The sequence below is a fragment of the Berghia stephanieae genome, chromosome 1 (genome assembly GCF_034508935.2).
Source record: "Berghia stephanieae isolate SIO BIC M18660-M18661 chromosome 1, UCSD_Bste_1.3, whole genome shotgun sequence".
Classification (NCBI taxonomy): Eukaryota; Metazoa; Mollusca; class Gastropoda; order Nudibranchia; family Aeolidiidae; genus Berghia; species Berghia stephanieae.
In genome coordinates this window covers 84,476,104-84,499,517 of record NC_088360.1, presented here as the reverse complement: position 1 = coordinate 84,499,517, position 23,414 = coordinate 84,476,104, and the positions used below count along the sequence as shown (strand labels likewise).

Here is a 23,414-nt window from a genome sequence, read left to right as displayed (position 1 = left end):
ATCGTCTGCGTATCTTATGCTATTCATATTCTGCCCTCCAACGATGACGCCTTTCATATCTTCAATTTCTTTGAATATTATTTCACTTTATATGTTAAAAGGGTCCGGTGGTAAGACGCAACCTTGTCTTAATCCCTTCTCGATGTTAAAGAAGTCCAATGTTTCATTATCAAGTTTGACACATGCTGTTTGATTCCAGTATAAATTTTTCACAAGTCATAGGTCTTCACTGTCTACACCAAACCTTTCTAAAATTTTGAAGAGCGTTTCGTGTTGTACTGAATCAAAAGCTTTGGAATAATCAATGAAGCATAGATAAAGCGATTTTTGATTGACAGTTGCATTATATTGTTTTCAATGTAAAAATTGCATTTACCGTACCCTTTTCTTTAACAAAACCAAACTGCTCGTCACTTATCTCTGGAGAGATCTTGCTCCTCATTATTTTCACAAGTATTCTTAATATAATTTTTGTGGCCTGGCTCATTATGCTGATTGTTCTGTGTTGGTCACAGTCAATAGTTCCTTGTTTTTTTGGGTATGGTAATGAATATCGATCGTCTTAAAACATTAGGCAGTTCACCCTTTTCGGATATGACATTAAAGGCTTTTGTCAGAATGTCTATTCTCAGATCGTCGAGGGCGTCAATCAATTCTATAAAGAAACTATCTTGGCCTACTGCTTTCCCCTTTTTCATCTCTTTGCAAACAGCTTCTACTTCTTTTCGCATAATCTGGGGACCCGTGTTCACAGTAGATATTTCTTTATCCAAGCACGTCCATTTTTTGTCATCTTCGTAAAGTTTTTTAATGTATACTGCCCAACGTTCCAAAATTTCGTTGTTGTCGATAAGTATATTACCGTTTACGTCTTTAACGCATTTTCTTGCCATGGCTGGTCGTTTTCCACTTAGATCTTGTATTGACTGGTAGAATTGTTTGGTGTTAGATTGTTTTAGTCTTTCAATTCTGTGACATTCGTGATCAATATAATATTCCTTTGCTCTCTTACATTCAGGTTTTATAATCTCATTAGCTTCTTTATATTCATTGCTGTTGCGTTCTGGTTTTCGTCTTTCATTCATCAGTTTCAAGATCTTGTCATTCATCCATTTTTGTTTTGGTTCGTGTTTTTTCACAGATGGAATAGTTTTTCTTGCAGATTCTGTGATGTAGTTCGATACTTGATTCTATTACTCATCTATGTTTATATCTGAGGTCAAGTTTTCACTTTTTTCTTTCACGCATTCTTTGTAATCATTTTTTATTTGATCGTTAATTCTCAATAGATCTAATTGCAGTTTTGGTTCCACTTTTTTCTTCTTTATTTGTTTAAGTTTTATTTTTAGCGTAGCCTTGACAGGTCTGTGGTCACTATTACAATCTGCGCTTGGAATTGTTATTGCGTTGCGTACGATATTTCTGAATCCATGTTGGACCAGAATAAAGTCTATCCGATTCTTATAAAGGCCACCTGGACTTATCCAGGTCCACTTCTTTCTGTCGTGGTTTTTAAACCACGTATTGACCATGGTAAGGTTTTCTGATCTTCACCAATCGACAAGTCTTTCCCCTCTATCATTTTTGATCCCCTCTATCTAGTCCGTGGGGGCCAACGATATTTTCAACTCTCTCGTTACCAACCTTTGCATTGAAATCACCAATTATTAAACGAATTTCATTAGATTTACATTGTTTTAATGCCTGTTCCATATCTTGATAGAATGTCTCAATTGTGTTTTCGTCACTGTCTGATGTTTGGGCGGATATTTGAATGATATTAACATTAAACGGTTTTCATTTCAACTTTACTAAAATAACTCTTTCTGAGATTGCAACATGATCTTAATAGCACTTTTATGTTGATTTGCCTAAAATAATTCCAACTCCTTTCTCATGATGTTGTTATTTAGTTGTTTTTGATGGTTTTCTTTGGCTAATCTTTGTTTTTGTTTTTGTTTCCTTCCACCTTCATTTCCTCTTTTTGTTATTTTTCTATATGCTTTGAATAATTCAAAAGATCTCAAAGTGTTCACTATTTCTGAATTCGGTGTATTATTAATTGTGTGTTGTATTGTACGTAGGTGTTGGGGTGAATGGTTATAACAATAATTAGGTCAAAGAGCGTGTAGGTAACGATTGTTATGTTACCAAGAGCTCTCACTTCCCGCTTTTGGTGAAGCCACGCATTTTCCGTCTTCTACTCGTATTTTCTTCATTGTATCAGTAAGCCTAGCGCGCATGATACACGCGGAGCACACCCACCTCGCTGTCTCGCCTGGCACGCGACAATAGCATTGCGGTTAAGAGAAGTGAGAGCTCTTGGTAACTACGTTACCCTCCACACTCTTTGATTAGGTGTTGTCATTTTCGATGTTCATCACCGACCGTTGTAATAAGATTAAAATAGCTCACTGAGATATGAGATATTATTATGTGATTAGCGCTGGAAGTCTGCTATTCACAGAGCTTTTAAGATTATTGCAAATTTTGTGGATTTTAAACAATTGATTTAGCGATATTTTAAAGTTTTGTAAATTTTTGCAAGGATTTTATCATCTATTAAGGCCATTTTTGTTTACGTTTTTCGATTTTAAGGAAAAACACAGTAATATAAATGTTCCAGTTTAAACCCCATCGTGAGGAAAAGTGTACTGATGAGGACAATCTTAAACCGTAGCCATCGTCAATTAATAGCCTGATACTCGCCTCGTGAGTTGTCTTTAGCAGTGGCTCAAGGAAACAAGTGATCCTATTGGTTGAACTGTTGAATACAACTCACAATTTGTTTTTATTTGTAGCCAAAGACTTGTCTTTTGACGTACTTTGTTGGTCAGTCTCAGGCAATGAGTTTAAGAAGGCCACGCTTAGGGCTCCGACGACCCGTCACTGCCGTCCTCTGCCGGATAAAGACGTCGGGCACGGACAAAATACTAAGAATAAAGAGAAAAGCCGCGAGACCTACCCATACCAAGCACCCGATGTCCTCTGCCGTTTTTTTTGTTTTTGTTTTTTTTTTGTTTTTTTTTTTTGTTTTTGTTTTGTCGTCGGAGTCAGTTTCCGGTGTGGGTTAGCCCTTAGACTCAGTCAAGCTGGACAATGGGCATGCTTTATATTCCCTTTCCATGTGCTCGAGGTCATTGGTCACATTGCAAAACGTGCTCATAATGACCCACATAGTGAAAAGTATTCACAGCTTTTGAAATATCTTACATCATGATTGGTCATTTTGTTCAGCTTGACACACGGGTATATTTACAAGTTTCATAAACAAGGCAGCGTGTTTACATTTGTTAAGAAATATTCAATCGCTGGACCTCAACAAATCATGTGATTGGTGACTCGGTTGGACGAAATGACAATGCTTAAAACCCCACACCGTGAACGTTTCAAGAAATAGCATAGCCCGGCAGCATTCAATGCTTTTGTTTGGCTGCTATAGATAGTATGCGCTTGGCTAAGAAGCTCATAACATTGCCATCCGGAAGTAACGGACCAAATCACAAAACTGTATGTATCCATGAACGAATATAGTCAGGTTAATACAGTTCAGTGAGCATTACTCATAAACGCGGATGGCAAAAAACAATAACAAAGACCTGAGTGACGTCATCTTCGAACTATCTATATTCACCCGTAGATTTTTGACTAATCAAAACATGGAATTTGTGACACCTTCACACGTGGTCGGACAAGCATGGTTGGTTGTTTATAAAATACGAGTAATAACGTGAATGAAATCGACCTCTCTCTGTTCGTTGTTATTGTTTTTATACGGCCAAATTGGTGACTAGTTGTCACACGATTTTCCTGATCAAATCATAAACGTTTAAGTTTACACATAGTTTTCTGTGTTGGTTCTATTGATCAATCGGTAGAACAGTGGGCATTTTACTTAGAGACATACCAGAGATAGTAAAACCTGTGTAGTTTGTTATGTTTACCAATCACTACCTTTGATTAAATTATGACTGTTGTCCGAGAGGCGTGGTTATCTAAGTGTCTATTACGGATACGAATCACATTGAACACGCTTGCGATGAGCTAAGCCGAAAATGAACTCAAACACGCTATAGACATATGCATGCATTAGAGGGGATACTCATTATGCAATGGAACACTATTCCTCGGGAGTTCTTCTACAGGTTTTGCAGCAGCATCAGAGGCGGTCCTGTGCACACGTTCGTGGGGGATTTGCCATTATATTGACATCACACCGAATCTTCCTCATGTGAGTGCCATTTCTTTTCTTTTTTGGCCATAATCATTAATCTATTTTTAGTTATCATCATTATCATCATCATCATTATTATTATTATTATTATTATTATTATATTATTATTATTATTATTATTATTATTATTATTATTATTATTTATTATTATTATTATTATTATTATTATTATTATTATTATTATTATTATATTATTATTATTATTGTTATTATTATTAGCATCATCATCATAATCATCCTCGTAGTCGTCATCATAATCATCATCAATATATCATCATTTTCTTAGAACTTTTATCCTTCTTTTCATATTATCATCATCATCATCATCATCACCATCATCATCATCATCATCATCATCGTCGTCGTCGTCGTCGTCATCGTCATCGTCATATAAATCTGATTGGCAACAGCCTAACCACTCCACCCTTAATTTTCCAATGATCTAAATTTAACACCTAAGACATTAATCTATTTAATGATCATTTGATTGAGTTTAAACGGATTGCCACATCTATTGATATTAAATTAATGTTAACCAAAGTATCGCTGCCATTGCTAATCTACCCCGACAAAACACTTTATTTTCATTTTGGCCTCAAAACTTTCATCTCAAAGATCCCTAGTGGATTACGACCATCAACTTGTCGAAAAAGTTTCAACCCTGAGACTAAACAGTCCTTACATAATTTGATGCATTAAAAAAAAAAGATGCTATGAGTTTAGGTAAAACACTCACAACACCCGCTAGTAGGAGTTATCGTACCAACTCACAATACAATGTGTAACCTTTAACGTTTATAGTCTAATTGATAGAGTTTATTGAGTACTTAATCATTAAAATGGCTGTCTAAAAACAATTTTTAAAAAAGCTGAGTGACGCCAATTTCGTTCCATCTATGCAAATTGAGACCGATTTAAATCGAGCAATATTTGAAGTAAATTTTTTTCTGGCCCAAATGAATTCAGCAGAGTATGCTAAGATCGACGTAAACTTATTTGCAGGTCTGATAACCCAAATCACTATGGGCTCATTGTTGTATTGGAAATCAAAAAAAAAAAAAAAAAAATGACGAACAAAAATGTTAAACTAGGCCCATAATGGCGTTCGGGTCTCAGACCTGCATATATGTATACGTCGGATGAGGTGGTTTGATACGATGTGCATTATTATTTCAATGTCGCATAACCCAAATTATTATTGTCCCATTGATGTAATGGAAATACTCTCAACCCATCGCAAAATATTATCCACGACAACACAATGTTAAAAATCAGGCCCATAATTGTATTCGGTTATCAGACTTACAATTAAGTGCACGTCGGTTTGATACGATAATATATTATTCAGAACAATTTTCGTCATTTTTTGTTATATCTATCAATATTATCATTATGATTATTATGTCAGTTTTGGGATGGACAAGCACAAAACACAAAGGATACAGCAAATGCTGATATCTGCATGATCAATAATAGACTATTCGACATAGATAGAAATTCTGTTCTGAGTCGAACCGGTATCAAATAAAGGAGACTGATTATTAGAGGCACGTGACTGAGTGCATTTTTTCGTGATATTGCCTGTTTTTGTGTGTTTATATATGTGTGTATATGTGCGTGTGTGTGTATGTGATAACTATGAAGTGTATGTGTGTAAAAGAGAGGCTGTGAGAGAGAAAGAAAGAAAGAAAGAGAGAGAGAGCGAGAGAGAGAGAGAGAGTGAGAGAGAGATAGATAGATAGAGAGAGAGAAAGAAAGAAAGAAAAAAAAAGAAAGAGAGAGAGAGAGTGTGTATGTGTAGAGAGGGTGAGAGAGAGAAAGAAAGAAAGAAAGAAGAAAAAGGAGAGAAAGAATATGAGAAAGAGAGAGATAGAGAGATAGATAGATAGATAGATAGATAGATAGATAGAGAGAGAGAGAGAGAGAGAGAGAGAGAGAGAGAGAGAGAGAGAGGAGGAACGAGAGAATGTAGAAATGTTTGTGGATATTGTGTTCGCTAATTGTAATGAATCTTTTTGTGTGGTGGGTTGAGAGGTGGGGAAAGAAAAGGGAGTGAGTAAAAGAAAGGAGAGAGAGAAAGAGAGAGAGAGAGAGAGAGAGAGAGAGAGAGAGAGAGAAAGAGAGAGAGAGAGAGAGAGAGAGAGAGAGAACGGTCGAAAAAAAAAACCCAACTATTAATTGAGAGAGACAAAAAGACTTCAAAAATGATTAAGGAATAAGGGAGGTACGGGGAGGACAGAAAGACGAAAAATCAAATTGTCCTTTAGGATCACCCTGGCCCCTGGACAAGTTTATCCCAGTTTCTATTGCGCGTGTAACCCGGAAGAGAGAGAATGAGAGAGAGAGAGAGAGAGATAGAGAGATAGATAGAGAGAGAGAGAGAGAGAGAGAGAGAGAGAGAGCGTTTTATAGCCTTGATCAATAGATGTTTTGACAGAGAAAAACAAACAAGTTTATCATTAGTGCTTAGATAGCGGAAACGTCAAAGAGACAGAAAAATGGATACTTTATTTCGATTGAGAGAAGAAAAGACAAGCTGATGAAAGAGTTACCAAAAAAGGTTTACTGTTCCAGTGTTCCTAGTAGTCTGGAGGATGAGTCAGTTGAATATGTTAACCCTTTGAAGGCAGGGTTATATTTTACTCAAATCAACCTGCTCTTATTTACAAGTATGATAAGATAATGGTCTTATTTTTTTTTCATGCATAGTTTTGTCTATGACAACAGTATTAAAAACAAGGCCACCATTATGGTCGGCTGTCAGAATTTGTACAAATGTGATCTGGCATCTCAATACGGTATTTCATTGAGCCGAAACAATCAGATGCCAAAAAAAAACCAAAAGTGATTTAAAAGTAATTGACTCATATTTGATGTTATATCTCATGAAACTTGAATAGATTGTATTCATTGTCTTCAATTATAAATATACATTAAACCACAGTCTTGTATACGTTTTTTTTTCAGTCACAAAACATCCGATTTGAATTAGTCCGACATATTAGAGTGGTAAGGCTAATAATTACTAATTTTATAGATTTTTTCTCTAACCTAACATCCAGTTTTTACTATTTTTACTGAGAAAGTATAAACAGGTGGAAATGTTGATTGGCATCCACAGCACTGCTCGCTTGGTGAAACAGTTATGTTTGCAATTACAACCAGATGAACTATCATTTGGCAAAATATTTTTAAAAACCCAACAAAAATCCAGTATCGCCCGGAAAGGGTTAAAAGGCCAGACTCTATCTGAGGCTACCTTTGTCTGAATCATCAAAGCGATCTTTTCCCGACAGCTTATTTATTATGTATGATTTTAGCCAGAAAGACAGCACTGAAATAAGTCACAACAACATTTTTAACAATAGGCTTTACGAAATTAGATTTTCGTTTCAGGTTTAGGTCAGCTTCCACCTTGTTATTTTTGTTGTAAATATTGTAAAGTCATTTACCATCTGTAGTAGCAGTGATGTGTACGCTACTGACTTACTGACTTAATGCCGTCCGCCTCCTATCCAACCGACCTGGACGCTTCGGCCGCTCCCATAATTCTATTGATGAACTTCATCAATTCGTCTCAATCTTATTGGGGAATGTAGGTCTCCACGATGTGTTTCTAAGTCTTAATGGTTCTGGATGTGCTTCAAGTCTCACTTTATCTTTGTGTGAATGTTTGTTGTTGGTCTGTCTCTATTTAATCGGATTGTTTAAAGCATGCTCTCATGGCTTTGTTTGCTGGAATAGTGTCTTTTCTAAGTACTATTGGAGAGCCCACAATATTTGTGGAGAGACAAAGGCTATTCCGAACAAGCAGTCATCTATTATACTTATTATACTATTGTATTGTGGAAATAAAGATATATTATATCAAGACGGTGCCTAGTCATGTGCTATGCCCCCACAAACACAGCAGAGGAAGAACTTCTATGCACACATAAAGGCAGTGGTATATAAGGTCCCAAAGAGAGATATGCTAATACTTATGGGGGATATGAATTCAACGGTTGGAGGCACATATGTAGATGAGAAAATGAAATGGGCAGAAGAATGAGAATGGAGAACTTTTGGCCGACTTCTGTGCTACAAACAACATTGTAATTGGCGGCACACTTTTCCCACACAAGCGTTGTCATATAGCTACATGGGTGTCTCCAGATCATCAGACAGAAAACCAAATAGGTCATGTCATGGAGAGACAACGGTATAGAAGCTCATTACTAGATCTACGAGCTAGACGAGGCGCAGACATTGGATCAGACCATCACCTTGTTGTTGCAAAGATTATGATGCGATTATCGGCAAGAAATAAATTTCAATACCCTAGAGTAAACTATGATATCAACAAGCTGAAACAACCAGACACTAAAGAAACGTTTAAGATTGTATTCCAAAACCGCTTTGAAGTGCTTCAAACACACAAGCCCGAGGAAACAGAGGCAGCATGGACAACTCTGAAAGATGTTATCACAGGGACAAGTGAAGAAGTACTTGGAAGACCACAACCGAAAAATAAACCATGGATCAGAGAGGAAACGGGCAGAAATTAGAAAAAAAGGAGAAGGGAGAAACATGCAATGAACAATGCGAGCAAATGGCAGCGACCAGATACTCTACTGTGGCTAACGAAGTGAAGAAACAGCTGCGGGCAGACAACCGGTCATACATAAATGAAATTGCTGATACAGCAGGAAGCTGCAGGGAAAGGAGATCTTAAGTTCCTCTACGCCACAACCAGATTGTTGAGCGGTCGGAAAAACAACCCAAATAGACCTGTCAGAGACAAAGATGGGAAACTAATCACATCAATAGAAGAGCAACTCAAACGATGGAAAAAAACTTCCATGAAGTGCTCAACAGACCACCCATAGTACTAAGACCACACTTGAAACTTGTAGAACCCCTCAATATCAATACAGGTGAAATCACAAAGGCGGGGATCCGAAGGGCACTTGGCAGTCTGAAAAATGGAAAAGCTGCTGGCACAGATAACATCCCTGCTGAAGCCTTGAAAGAGGGTGAAAACAAAAATCGTGGATCAACTCCACCACCTGCTCAACTGAATCTGGACAAATGAGAAAATACCATCTGATTGGAAGAAGGCCCTTCTAGTAAAATTACCCAAACATGGCGATCTGTCCCAGTGTGACAAGTGGAGAGGAATCACCTTGCTGTCCATACCAAGCAAAGTGCTCACAAGAATCATGCTTGACAAGATGAAAGTTACTTTCGACAAAGCACTACGAGATGAGCAGACAGGCTTCAGAAAAGAACGGTCATGCACAGACCACTTGTAACTCGAAGAATCATTGTTAAGCAGTCTATTGAGTGGCACTCATCCCTATACATGTATGCTTTATAGACTTTGACAGCGTAGAAAGGGAAAATATCTGGAACATCCTTCTCCATTACGGGGTGCCAGAAAAAAATTTATAAACATCATCAAAAGACTTTATGATGGGCTTTCTTGCCAAGTCATCCATTATGGTCGACTCTCAGAGGATTTTGAAATTACATCGGGAGTTAGGCAAGGCTGTTTGCTGTCCCCACTCCTTTTTCTTGTGATATTGGATTGGGTGACAAAGACAGCATATGGTAATTCCAACAATGGCATCCAATGAACATTTTCAAAAAAGATTTGAAGATTTTGAATTTGCAGATGACCTAGCCCTCCTCTCCCACCGCCTACAAGACATGCAAAACAAAGTCACGGTCATGGAAGAAATAGCTCAGCGAGTTGGTCCCAAAATTAGTGAAGAGAAGAAAAAAAAACTGCGCCCAACTGGCAAACAAGAAGCACAAATCATTATCTCTGGCACAGCAATAGAATATGTCAGGGAACTTACATACCTTGGCAGCAAAATCAGTCAGTAGGGTGGGACTGATGAAGACACCATCGATAGAATCAAGAAAGCGCGCCAGGCCTTTGCAATATTGAGACCAATATGGAAAGCGACCAGCATATCCACAAACATCAAGCTTACAATATTTAACACTAATGTTAAAGCAGTCCTGCTCTATGGGTCAGAGACTTGGCGAACAACCTTGACCACATACTTTTGTCAATCGCTGTCTTCGACAAATACTCAGGTTGAAATGGTTTGACAAAATGCTGACCTTTGGACAAGAACCAACCAAGAACAAATGGATGTCCAGGTCAGACGCAGAAAGTGGCGATGGGTTGGCCATACCTTGCGGAAAGAGCCCTGTAATATAACCAAGCAGGCTCTCGAATGGAACCCACAGGGCAAGAGGTAACAGGGTTGTCTAAAACAGTCTTGGATAAGAAGCCTTCACCAAGGTTTGTGCGTCTCCAATCTTACCTGGAATGCGGCAAAGGTCTGTGCCAAGGACAGAAGAAGATGGAAGAGTGCTGTTGAGGCCCTATGCTCCACCAGGAGCCAAGAGACTTAAGTCAAGTTAAATCCATAACAAGACGAATCTTTCTTGCGTCAACGGGTGTGTTGGAATTGTATAGAATCAATTATACTTTCATGCGCAATGAAAGCCAACGGCCAATTTATGACTGAGCATTACACCCTCTCAGATATTATTAGTATTGAGTCAATGGTTGATAGAAATAGGCTGACATTTTTTAAAAATGTTTGCAAGTTACTCGTATATCAGTCTGTAAAAACAGTTTTATAACTTTTAGATTTGCCGGTAATTCTGTGTTCGTTGATAAAAATTAACATTAACACAACGGAACAATGTTGACCCCCAACCCTTTTTTACGAATGGATGTGCCCGGATAGTCTCCTTCTTGGTTTTGATATTTTGGATTAAGAGTGGTGTTTCATTGCATCTGATATGGAGTGATTTGTTTGTAATTTTTGAAAAACCAAAGTTCACGTATCCTCTCTTCTCGAGCAACCCCGAGAATATATATATATATATATATATATATATATATATATATATATATATATATATATATATATATATATATATAAAGTATAAGAATTATATACAAAGTATGTACTATTGTTTTTTAAACCCTCCATGAATGGACAAGGACCACTTTACCATAACAATTTAATGAAAATATAATATACTCCAAACCGTCATCTTCACTCAAGTACGACACAATACAATTCTTGTCAAGACTAATGTATAATAGAAAATTGGCAAACAATCATTTTTCTACTCAGCACCATGGTACTAGAATTCTCTACTTTAACATATCAGGCAAACTGATAATATGGACTACTTTAAATCTAAGCTGAAATATTACCTTTTTACTTTGTGATTCTTGTGTGATTTTCCAAACTGCATTTAATTTGGAATAGTCTAGAACTTTGTAGTGTGTGTGTGTGTGTGTGTGTGTGTGTGTGTGTGTGAGAGTGTGTATGCGTGTGAGTGTATGTGAGAGAGATAGATCATGCAAAGCGTCTTGATCGTGTACAGACGGGGAAAGGTGCTATTTAAGTATAGGCTAATATATATATATATATATATATATAAATATATATATATATATATATATGTGTGTGTGTGTGTGTGTGTGCGTGTGTGTGTGTCAATTACAATATTGTATCAAATAGTATGTCATATCATAATATATATCATATATCGTATATAATTCCATATCCTAAAAATATGAATTGTATCATATCATATCTCATATAATATAACTACAATTCATGATATGTAAGATATCGTATCAACATATTTGTTCCCACATATACATAATACCCTATTTTATAGTCCTGTACAAAAGTAAGTTCACACTCGTGTGAACCCCCACAATTTTGAATACAAAACAATTATTATCATTTGCTATATATACATCAATGGAAAGCACATTCATTTCTCTCCAATATGTTGATTTAAGTGCCCTGTATAAAATCATATCGAAAGGTTAAGAAGCGACATCAAAAATGAGTTTGCAAATTTACACAACTTTATTAATAATTTGTGTGCCCTCCTTTAACTTACTCACTCACTCACTCACTCACTCACTCACTCAATCCTCCCCGGGCCTGCTGGCACTTGAGGCGATGCAAGGGATCTCCACTTGGTCCTTTCAGCAGCTATTCTTGGGGCCATCTCTAGGGACAGACCTCTCTGCTGTAGGTTCCTCTCTACGGTACGCCTCTAAGTCTCCTTGGGGCGGCATCGATTCCTCTTTCCTTGGGGTGTCTTCGCAGGGCCTTCCTTGTCAGTGTTGCATCAGGTGTGCGACAGACATTCCCCAACCATTGTCATCTTCTCCTTTTAATGAGACCTCCATTAACTTTATGCAGGGAAATACTCTTCAACAGTCGTAACGTCACTTCCTTCCTATTGACGCATGGTAAATTAGTAACACTGGCTCTAACCTATCGGAACAATGGCGGACGCCGTATGAAATATTTCTCCGGCGAGCATAAAAGCGTATCCAGAGGAGAAAAAAAACCCATAAATTTGATCATGTTTTGACTTTTACACATTCTGATCACAAGGCATATGAAAAGTTCTAGCCAACATGAAGAATAAAAAGTAATGATTTTCTTTGTTTAGAACCAAGATGGCCGCCGTTGCCGGGTGGCGTGACATCAGACTACTGAAACCAATTACTCACCGTCTCATGGACTAAGTGAATTGTTCAATAATCTCCGCAGTGAGATTATCACAGGCATCTTGGAAAAGCTTGCTTAAATCATCTCCGTTTTAGTGAGGACCAAGACGATGTACTTCTTTCTATATGTTCTGGATTGGATTCGTGTCAGGACTGACTGATGACCACGACATCCTTGCCTAAAAAGATAGTTCTCTTAAAAAGCGCTGCATGGAGCCTTGTACAGTGGTGATTGTCATACATAAAAAGTGTTGCGATTTCATTGTCTCTATTGTAACTGTCCGATGACAACCTGCCATTTATTCTCACACAGATGTCTTGGCCTCCCGTGCTTTATCCCCAAACTACCAAAGAACCACATCCCCGGTTCTGATTTGAATGATATTTTCTTGCTGAAAATGTCCAGCGTGTTTCCTGTACGGCTATATTACTTTATAAAAAAAAACAAAACAAAAAAACATTGCATCCGGAAGTATAACCGATCAACACAATAAACTATGTGTAACCTTGAACGTTTATTAGTCTGGTCAATACAGTTAAGTGAGAATTACTCATAAAGGCAGATGACAAAAAACAATAACAAAGACCTGAGTGACGTCAACTTCATTCTATCTATAGAGTAAAAAGACAGATATTGTTGATGTTTTATTTATCAAATCATGGAAAACCACGTCAATTTCATGATTGATGTAAAAATCCTATAATATGTCTCTCGTTGCCCAATGCATTGTTTTCCCTTAAATTCGTACCTGCCCATATCTTTGCAACCTCCAGATTTCGGTATCTCAAATTCTAAGCATTGCACCTTTTGATTGAATGTAAAGACAGGAACATAATTACATTACTGGATAGGTAATTAATAAGCCTTTAAAATGATATCTAACACAACGCAATGCTTAGTTTGAGTCAAAATATTAAAAGTGCGAACTTTTGCACATGACTATATAATATATAAAATATATCGTACAACATAATAATTTAATGCATGCAAGTTGGACACAATCAGGAGGCTAGTCTTTTGCAAGCATAATCACCCAACCGTTCACTGTTTTGTGGGTATTTTAGGTCAATGGGTATTTCTGAGTCTGTTTTATCTGGCGGGAAGCACTAAGCGATAACTATGTCCTATCCAAAGTGTAGCAAACAATTGCTATGATCCATTTCACACCATAGAAATGGGGATAAACTCCGGCTCCATGTATGTAATAGATCTGAAGGACTTATTTTAATCTCCCTTTGGCAGTCTAAAACCAAAAACAAAGAATTGAGTTACGTAATATATTCTATATTATGCCATTCCTGCCGCCGCTTTTCCGGAAAGATCTATTGTACTAATGTGTTGGTTTGCGGCGCCCATCAAGCCATTTTGGGTACTTGTCTTAGATGGTTACACATTTCGATTCATCACCGTCTTGTTATGGGTAATTTCCCATAGGACCGGGAAGGGGGAGAGACGGCATCGCACCACACCAGGCAACAACTGAATAATGATGATATTCCACCGCCGGTGGAAAGTGAGTATTTATCTCACTATCCGAACTGGAAAGTGGACCCGGGGGCTCAATCGGTAAAGTATTTGAATGACAAGCGGAGGAGACTGGTTCAACACTGACACTGAGTTTTGAATTATTTTTCTTCCTCATTTTCTTCTGCGTTTCCTCATAATTGAAAAGGGAGTTGGGTGGGGATGGGGGGGGGGGGGGGGGTAGATGCATGGCGCTGCAGTTTATGTGGTTCGTTGGTCACGCCTATCAGGGCTCTTTTGCGCGACTCTGAATCCGGTATGGTTTTCTGTCACGATGTGCTTCCTTGTCCAAGACTTGTCCACAAGACAGTGACGGTATTATTTCAGAGTTTCTTTCTTCTAGACAGGTTGTCAACCAAGGCTTACGATTGCTGTCAAACCGTGGAACTGTCAGTTCGCAAGGGGTTCCGATAGTTAAGTGGGTAGAGCACTCATGCCTCACAAGCAAAAAAAATCGGTGTCTGCCTCGGGTGTAGTCACTAATGAACAACATTGAATATAACAGCTTTGAAAAAAGAACAAAACACAAAACACGGAACGTTTCGGGCTCGAAACTCTTCTTCAGCCAATAACCAAAAAAAAAAAAACTGCAGACGGCAGAAAAAGATACAAAATTCTTTTAATTTGGGACAAACATGCCAAATATTTATCTGTTCTCTGCCGTGCGTCATGACTTTAAGTGATATATTAATGTTTTTATTCTTTTTATTTCCCAAAGAAGCGCTTTGAGCCTGAACCGTTTAGTATTTTGCATTTTGTTCTTTTTCGAAGATGTTCTATTCAATTTTGTTCTTTATTTTTTTTTACAGTCCACAGCTTCTAGCAGCTTTGTATCACTTGGATGTAGTAAATGGCATTTTTTTCCAGACCCAAGCAGGAATTTGGTAGCTAAGTCTGTTGTATCTGGAGAAAAATACTCTGCGATAGATTAGGTTCCTATCCAAAATGAAACCATGCAATTCTTGCTGTTGGGATAAAGTCAAGCTCCATGGGCCTTCTGGCTCCGTTGCACTGAGGTCCTGTCTAATATGCTTTTTTAAAAGCACATTTTTTGTTTCCATCTTACCCTCCAGAGAACTGAAGTGTGCCATGTGTTGTGTTGCTCAAAATGGCCACTATGCTCATTTTAAGGAAATATCTAGCATAGAGAAATCATATATCGTGAGCATTTAAATAGAGCAATATCCACTAAACTGCTCAAATGTGTTAAAAGAGGTCTCAAGCCAAAAGCAACATGTATAATGTAGGTCGGAACATGACGCCCGTTAGGCGATATTACGACAACGCTGTTATCGACCAAATACTCATTTTACACCTGAGTACGGAGACAATATATGAGTAAAGAGCCTTTTCCAAGGACTCAACTATGCGCCGCTCAAAGTGAGACTCAAACCCCGGACCTGACGATTTGAAGGCGAGTGTCATACCACAAGACCACATAGCCGCACACTTGTACACCCTCTCGTTTCTTCACCCTCGCGACAATCTCATTCCTTTACCACTTGATTGAAATCAAACGATTTTTGAGAACTATGTGATTTAGTTATATTTCCTAGGTAAAAAAAAATATACTGTAAATATCATTTGCAAGGAATAGAGGGGGAAATCGATAAATACCAATCGAAACCATTTAATCGAAAAGTAGTTGTCGTCTCCGGAGAAGTAAAATAACAAATGTTCAAAATTGCCAATTGACTTTTTGATTTGCCAAGGGCAGAGTCAAACAATGCGATGAGCACTCTTTAAAATCCTCTCACTCGGAGAAATCAATTATCTATAACTCTACGGTACTCTGAGAGAAAAAAATGTTGGCAAGAAAACTCGTCCTCCAAATACCGATTGAATAGAATTGTAATATCGCCTAACAGGTTTCATCTTTCGTTCTACATGTTACGTGTTGCTGTTGGCCAGGGACCCTTTGTAAAGTGCTTTGAGCACATTTAGTAGATAATGCCCTATATAAAAGCTTTAGTTTTTTTTAGTTTGTTTTTTTTTTAGAAATACCCTCCTCTTTGCAAAAAGTTTCATGAAATGACTGGTAACGTTTTGGGTTTTCTCGTAATAAATTTTTAAAAAACACGATTGAAAATTTAAGCAAACTGGAACAGTTGGGAGAACTAAGAAACAAGGAAATATTCTGAACATTCTGTTTTCATTTGGATTCAAGCCCGAGGCACCATATTCGGGTGTTTTCTGGACCAATGTGACTCACTTTGTCAACCTGATACATTTGTGGGACCCAACTGGTAAAAGAAAATGTTATTTAGTTTGGAGTCTAAACAGTTAGAAAAGGAAAGTGTATTTAGATTTCTTGAAGTTTAAGAAATAGACGTTCCTCGCCGAAGACATTTATATTGCCTCAAATTATATATTTTAAAAACAGTAGTCCGTTAGAGCCATAAGGCCTATGGAGCTGGAGTTTATAGCGGTTTCTATAGCACGAAAGGGATAATAGTAATTGCTTGCTACCCTTTGGATGGACGCTAGTCTATCGCTAATCACTTTTCGTCAATTCTAACAGATCCAGCTACCTAATCACTGCTGGTTGGAAGAGGGAGGGGGGCAGATAAAAAACAACAACTCGATTTCACCCAGATTCGATATCGGTCCTTTTGCATGTGAAGCGAATGCTCTACCAACTGAGCTATCGGAACCCCCTAAATTTTTTATAGAATTTATTTCTCTCAAAAATATGAATTCTAAGCATCGGCTCCACTACGACATAATCCATTATGAGAGCATTGGCCACAAATAAAAAGAAGTCTTTTGTCATAGCACAACAGATTAGTCATCTAAACCTAGAAATGTGTTCTACTTTGAATTGTATACCGAATACTGACAACCGAGTGAGTAAAATTTCGTTAATCAAGTGGATACATGGTAAAGTTTTACCGAAACACATAAACTGCAGCCAGTCAGGGAATAGCCATTATGGAATTACGTGTCACCATCTCACCGTGGTTTTACTCATCCAACATCAAAGGCTATCTAATTACATTTTAAAACATAAAAAGCGTAGGATCACACGCGGGAAGATTTATTTCCACGAAAGAATTGTTCTCTTACACATGCACTTCCTCTTTCAATGGGATTCTCTCTCTCTCTCTCTCTCTCTCTCTCTCTCGTTCTCTCTCTCTCTCTCTCTCTCTCTCTCTCTCTCTCTCTCTCTCTCTCTCTCTCTCTCTCTCTATCTATCTATCTATCTATCTATCTATCTTTACAACTATCTATCTACCCATCCATCCATCTATCTATCTATATACATCTCTCTCTCTTTTCTTCTCACCCCTCGCTTTAACTTGCCTGCCCTCCCCCCCCCTCCCCCCCCCTCTCTCTCTCTCTCTCTCTCTCTCTCTCCTTCTCATCCTCTCTTTCCCTTTAAATCTTCTCATTCCCGTGTTCCAATAGACCCTAGGTCTATCTATTGATAGACCAATATATATATATATATATATATATATATATATATATATATATATATAGAGAGAGAGAGAGAGAGAGAGAGAGGGGGGGGGGAGGAGGAGAGAGGTAGATTGATTGATAAATAGTTAGATTGCTGGGGAAAAACATAGGGAAGTAGAGTGCCATTGGAAAATTACTTACAAAATTATATCATCATGTATGTTTATAAGCTTATATAGACCGTAGAAATGGGTAGAGTGGATTGTATGTGAGTTTACATTATTAGTTTTTGTATAAAACTGAAAGATCGATATCACCTTGAAGACTGGATCAGTTGGTTACATTTAAAATAACGTTGAGTAAGTAATTCAATATGCGAAAAAGTTATTGAGATAATGAAAGGATGAGTTAGTTAAGGATTGACTGAGTGAATTATTTGTTGTGTACAGGCTTGATTGGTTTAGAGAGAATGTAAGAGAGGGTTTGAGAGGTTTAGTGTGCTCGTGAGAAAATGAGTGAGTGAGCAAGTGAGTGATTGGATGGGTTGGGTAATGAGTGAGCGAATGAGTAAAATAGTTGTTTGTGTGATGTGTATGAAAGATTTAAGAGTGTTATGGGGGGGGGGATGATATATATATATATATATATATATATATATATATATATATATATATATATATAGAGAGAGAGAGAGAGAGAGAGAGAGAGAGAGAGAGAGAGAGAGAGAGAGAGAGTTGTATGTGTGAGATGGGTGAAGGAGCAAATTGAATTTGAGTAGATAAGTAAATGATATTATAGTGCTTAAAATGTTGAATTGATAGAGTGATGCCGAAGCCTTCGTTATCTCATAGCCTGGAACTTACACAGCAATTACAATTACGTCACAATGCAAAGCTACGATCACCAACAGAAAGTGAAAAGCGAGTTGTTAGCAGTGCGAAGGGAAACACATAATGACCTAATAGGATTCCACAGTCTGACGTCACGTCCGCCTAGCAACGAATCGGCTGGCTCTAAACAAAAAAAATCCGTGCTTGGTCCAGGCAAGGAATAATTGGAAAATCGCTCAAAAAACAATTTTTATCTTAAATATGGTCCAGTATTTTGTAGCAGATTGTCTACACCAGTCAGAGAGTCACTCCTGCAAGTTTTACAGATTTCCAAATGGACAGGCAGACAAAAAATTGAAGAAAAAGTGGACCACTTTAGTCAGGTAAGCACGCACGCCTCGTCGAACATTTGATAGAGTTCGTAGTCCAGATCTAGGTCAAGTTCTAGCTTACGTAGACCTATATTTTATGATTAAAGTGTACAATTGCACGAAATTATAAATAAAAATACATTCCAAACTAGGTTTTTATTGAAGTTGAAGCAAAAATGATATCTCAATCGTTTTGATGTTAAGGCTGATAAACTGAATGAGAGTTAAGTTCTACTGATAAGTGATAATTTTTTTAAAAGGAGAACAAGAAGAAAGAGAATAAAATATTTGTTAAAATCTTACTTTAAACTCGATACCTTTATGGCAAAATGAAAATAAATAAATAAAATAACGCAACCTCTTCCCCCCCCCCCCCCCCCCCCCTCACGCAGATCTCTCTCTCTCTCTCTCTCTCTCTCTCTCTCTCTCTCTCTCTCTCTCTCTCTCTCTCACACACACACACACACACACACACACACACACACAAACACACATACTTTCCTCTTTTTTTTGGAAAGTTTCTCTGATTCTCTGCCATGCCTCCCCTCCCCGACAGCCGAGGTGGCAACTCTGTGTGAACAAAGCAAGATGGCGGCAGGGACCTCTCTCCTTTACCTGTGCCCGATTGTTGACACTCCAAAGTTTCCATCACCGCACTGTCCAGTACAGTACTGACTGAAATAAAGAGAAAACGCAAGTCTTGCCACACTCAACCCCAAGATCAACTTTTACTGTGTAAATTTAAGAATTCTTTTTTTTATATATACCTAGTCAAAATCATCAAAAGAAGTAATGAGGAAGTGCGACATTTTGCTGAATGTGCGATTTCATAAAAGACAGGCGAGAGACCCACCAGTAACCTAGTCTCTTGCACACCTTTGATTTATCATGCATTGAGCTGGTGTCAAACAAGATAGTCTAAAACAAAGTACTTATCAAATTAAATAATATACCCAATATGCCCAACAGAATTATTGTTTTTTTTAAAATCTTTTCATTTCAGGTGAAAGGACAAAAGATCCAACATCATCATCAAGAGTGTGTTCTTGTCACTTCAGAGATGGTGACAAAGCCAACCTCCCTGAATTGTTTGACAGAAATAAAAATAAATTGTTTCCATCAGAGCCAGAAAGAAAGAAAAGAAAAGTGACACAAGGAATTCCCACCCCATCTCAATTGGCACCAACATCAAGAAGTCCACCACCACCACCACCACCACTACCACCACCACCACCACCACCACCACCACCACCACCACCACCACCACCACCATCATCATCATCATCATCACCATCATCATCATCATCATCATCGTCATCATCATCATCAGCTCAACTCTCTTCATCATCATCACAAAGTCCCACCTTTAAAAAAACCAGATTCCTCATCATCATTATTTTCCTCCTCATCATCATCCTCATTATCTTCTCCCTCATCATCATCTCAACTCTCGTCACCATCATCACAGGATTCCATCTTTTAAAAAAAAAACAGATTGTAGAACAAGTGAGGATATTTTAAATAGAACAACAAATTTAATTCAAGAACAAAAAATTACAGACAAAAATAAGGAAATAGCTAGCTTTAAAAAACCCAACTAAGTTAGATTCAACGCACTTACACTGTTTCAAGCCTTACAGAAAAAGTTCTTCGAATGGAGACAGGTGTACATTCTTTTGAAATATTTAATATTATTGTTCAATATGTTGAGTGCTTTAGAGGTAACATTATTTATTATAGTAGATGGGAAGTTCAGGAAGAGACAGTTGCATTAAAAGACCAAATTTTCATTATTACACTTATGAAACTTAGACAGAACTACGCTAACCTTCATATTTCACAATTGTTTAGCGTTAGTGAAAGTACTATAACAAATATTATACAAACTTTTATTCATGTTTTACATAAGCCATACGCTTCTCTTTGAAAATGTTATGAAGGTTACATGCCCTTCTAGACATAAAAATAAACTATCAGCTCCATCATCATTTTTAAGATTTCCAAATTGCAGAATGATCATTGATTGTACAGATGACCAAATTGCTATTCCTAAAGAAATGGATAAACAACGGTTAACTTATTCTTCTTATAGGTCCATGAATTCTGTTAAAGCACTTGTTGGTCTAAGTCCAAATGGTGTGATAAATTTTATTTCTAAACATGATCCAGGGTCTGTCTCGGATAAGGTCATTGTACAAAATTGTGGATTACTAAAACTTTTAATTTTAAGCCCTGGAGAATTAATTTTAGCAGATAAAGGTAATAAAGGTAAAACCCCATCCTGATTCAAGATATTTTACCTCAAGGAGTAACTGTAAATATCCCTCCCTTTTTACATAATAAATTTACTGAAAATGAGATTTTATTAACAAAAGAAATTGCTTCATGTAGAATTCATGTTGAGAGGGCTAATGAAAGAAGACTGAAAAATGTTAACATCCTCTCATATATTCCAACCATGTTAAGAGAAACATCTGATATTATTTTTCAATTTGTTGCAGCACTTGTCAATCCCCAGTCTCCTCTTATTAAGGAGATTGCATTTTGTTAGCTTTGCCATTTATTTTGTACAACACACATATTTTGTTCATCATCATCAAATCACCATTCAAAATAATGGTTTTGTAGGTCCATACATGATTTTACATGATAAACATGACAAATTATGGCATTGTTGTATCAATGTATGTTCAATGTCATTAACATTGTTAAATAAAACCACACAAATTAGTTTTGGACTGGATCAACCCAAGGCATCATCAAGATAGATCTGTGGAAGTAAAAGAATAAAAGATTCAAATTTAGAGCTGCGACCATGCTCAATAGGCAAAAAACAAACAAACTAATAAAACGTCTGTTGTGGTCTTGTGGTATGACACTCGCTTTCAGATCAGAAGGTCCTGGGTTTGGGCCTCGCTCGGCACATAGTTGAGTCCTTGGAGAAGGCTCTTTACTCACAATCTCTCACCGTACTCAGGTGTCAAATGAGTACCTGGCGTTGTCTCTGTCCGAAAAAATTGTAATATCGCCCAACAGGCATCATGTCCCGTCTTACATGTTAAATGTTGCTGTTGGCCAGGGACCCCTTGTAAAGCACTTTGAGCACATTTAGTGGATATTACGCTGTATAAAAACTCAATTAAAAAAACAAATTAAGTGATTCTTTCATTCATCTTGCTTTGTTGATAAGGGGGAAACCCGAAACGTCCATTTTATCTGTTTTCGTATATTAAATTGAAGTTCACATTCAATTTCACAATGTTATTGATTTCTTCGAGTTTCAAGCAGCAACATTTACATTACACCTTAACCCAATAGGAAGTTTAGTTTACAGTGACTAACACTGGTCTAAATAAATCCTTTATTCATCCCATAGAGGAAATTTATCTCTAGGGTCTATTCCCAGGGAAGACTGGAATAACCACGGTGCAGCGCCGCAAATTGAGCTAGGGCGAGGTGACTTGCTCAAGGCCACACAGCGCAGCGGCGGGTGAACGAACTCGGTACCTTTCGGGTACGAAGCAAAAACCGTACCGCTGATCCACGCTGCCCCACATGAAGTATGATAAAATGTCTAGCGTGATTGGTGATTATGATGCTCATATGAGTATTATAATAAAGGTTACAACACGATACTAAATAGTATGTAGTAGACTATAGTCAATAGCAACGAAAATTAGCGAAGCAAGACTAAGACCTCAAAGACTCAAAGTCCGTGGTCCATAAGATAAAAACACAATAATTCAATGACTCCCTCTCTCTCTCCCTAACTAAAATCGAACGTAAACAGTTAAATCTTTCCATTGGATATACTAAATCTGCCTAAACTCAAAGTAAACTGATTATTGTCCAACAGTAGTTTTACGGAGATGTGAGATTTTGAGAGTGAGAATGAGAAGACGAAATGACTTACCTTCACAGAATACTCTTTATTCTTCATGCTGGCTTGAACTTTGCCGAACATCAAGCCATCTGAGTAAGTGAAAGTCAAAACAGGACCTGACTGATGATGATTTTCACCTCGCGAGACACTTTTATGCTCATTGGAGAAGTATTTCATAAGGGCGGTGATGGAAATAGAGTTCGTGTCAGCCATTTTTCTCGACTGTTTAGAGCCAGCCGGTTTGTTGCCATGCGTTGCTGCGCAGGATTACGTCACGACTTAGGAAGCCTATTGGTTAAACTTTTGAGTACCTCTCACTGTTTACTTTCCTTTGGTAGTCGTCACCTAGTAGTGTGACGTAATTGTTTTTGGCAGGCATCAGGCTATGAGATAACAACGGTTTCGCTGATGCACAATTTAGTAGATCGGTGAAAATTAGATATACACGTCTTACAAAGAATATTAAGTAATACTGTTGGTACTCGATGTCATTTTTGCCAGACAACTACTACATCAAATAACGTCATACATTAAGAGGTCCCCAAGCTTTCTTTAATTTAATTGAGCTTTATATAGCGCAATATCCACTAAATATACTCAAAGCGCTTTACA

The 23,414-nt window shown here is 37.6% G+C and overlaps 1 long non-coding RNA gene across 1 annotated transcript; it reads right to left on the bottom strand.

The window, feature by feature from the left end:
• Positions 1-21,662: 21,662 nt before the first annotated feature.
• Positions 21,663-23,035, bottom strand: LOC144957200 (uncharacterized). The gene is made up of 2 exons (XR_013642100.1): positions 22,833-23,035; positions 21,663-21,689 (listed from the first exon to the last, which is right to left on the bottom strand). It is a non-coding gene; the product is annotated as an uncharacterized LOC144957200 (long non-coding RNA).
• Between the last annotated feature and the right edge of the window lie 379 nt (positions 23,036-23,414).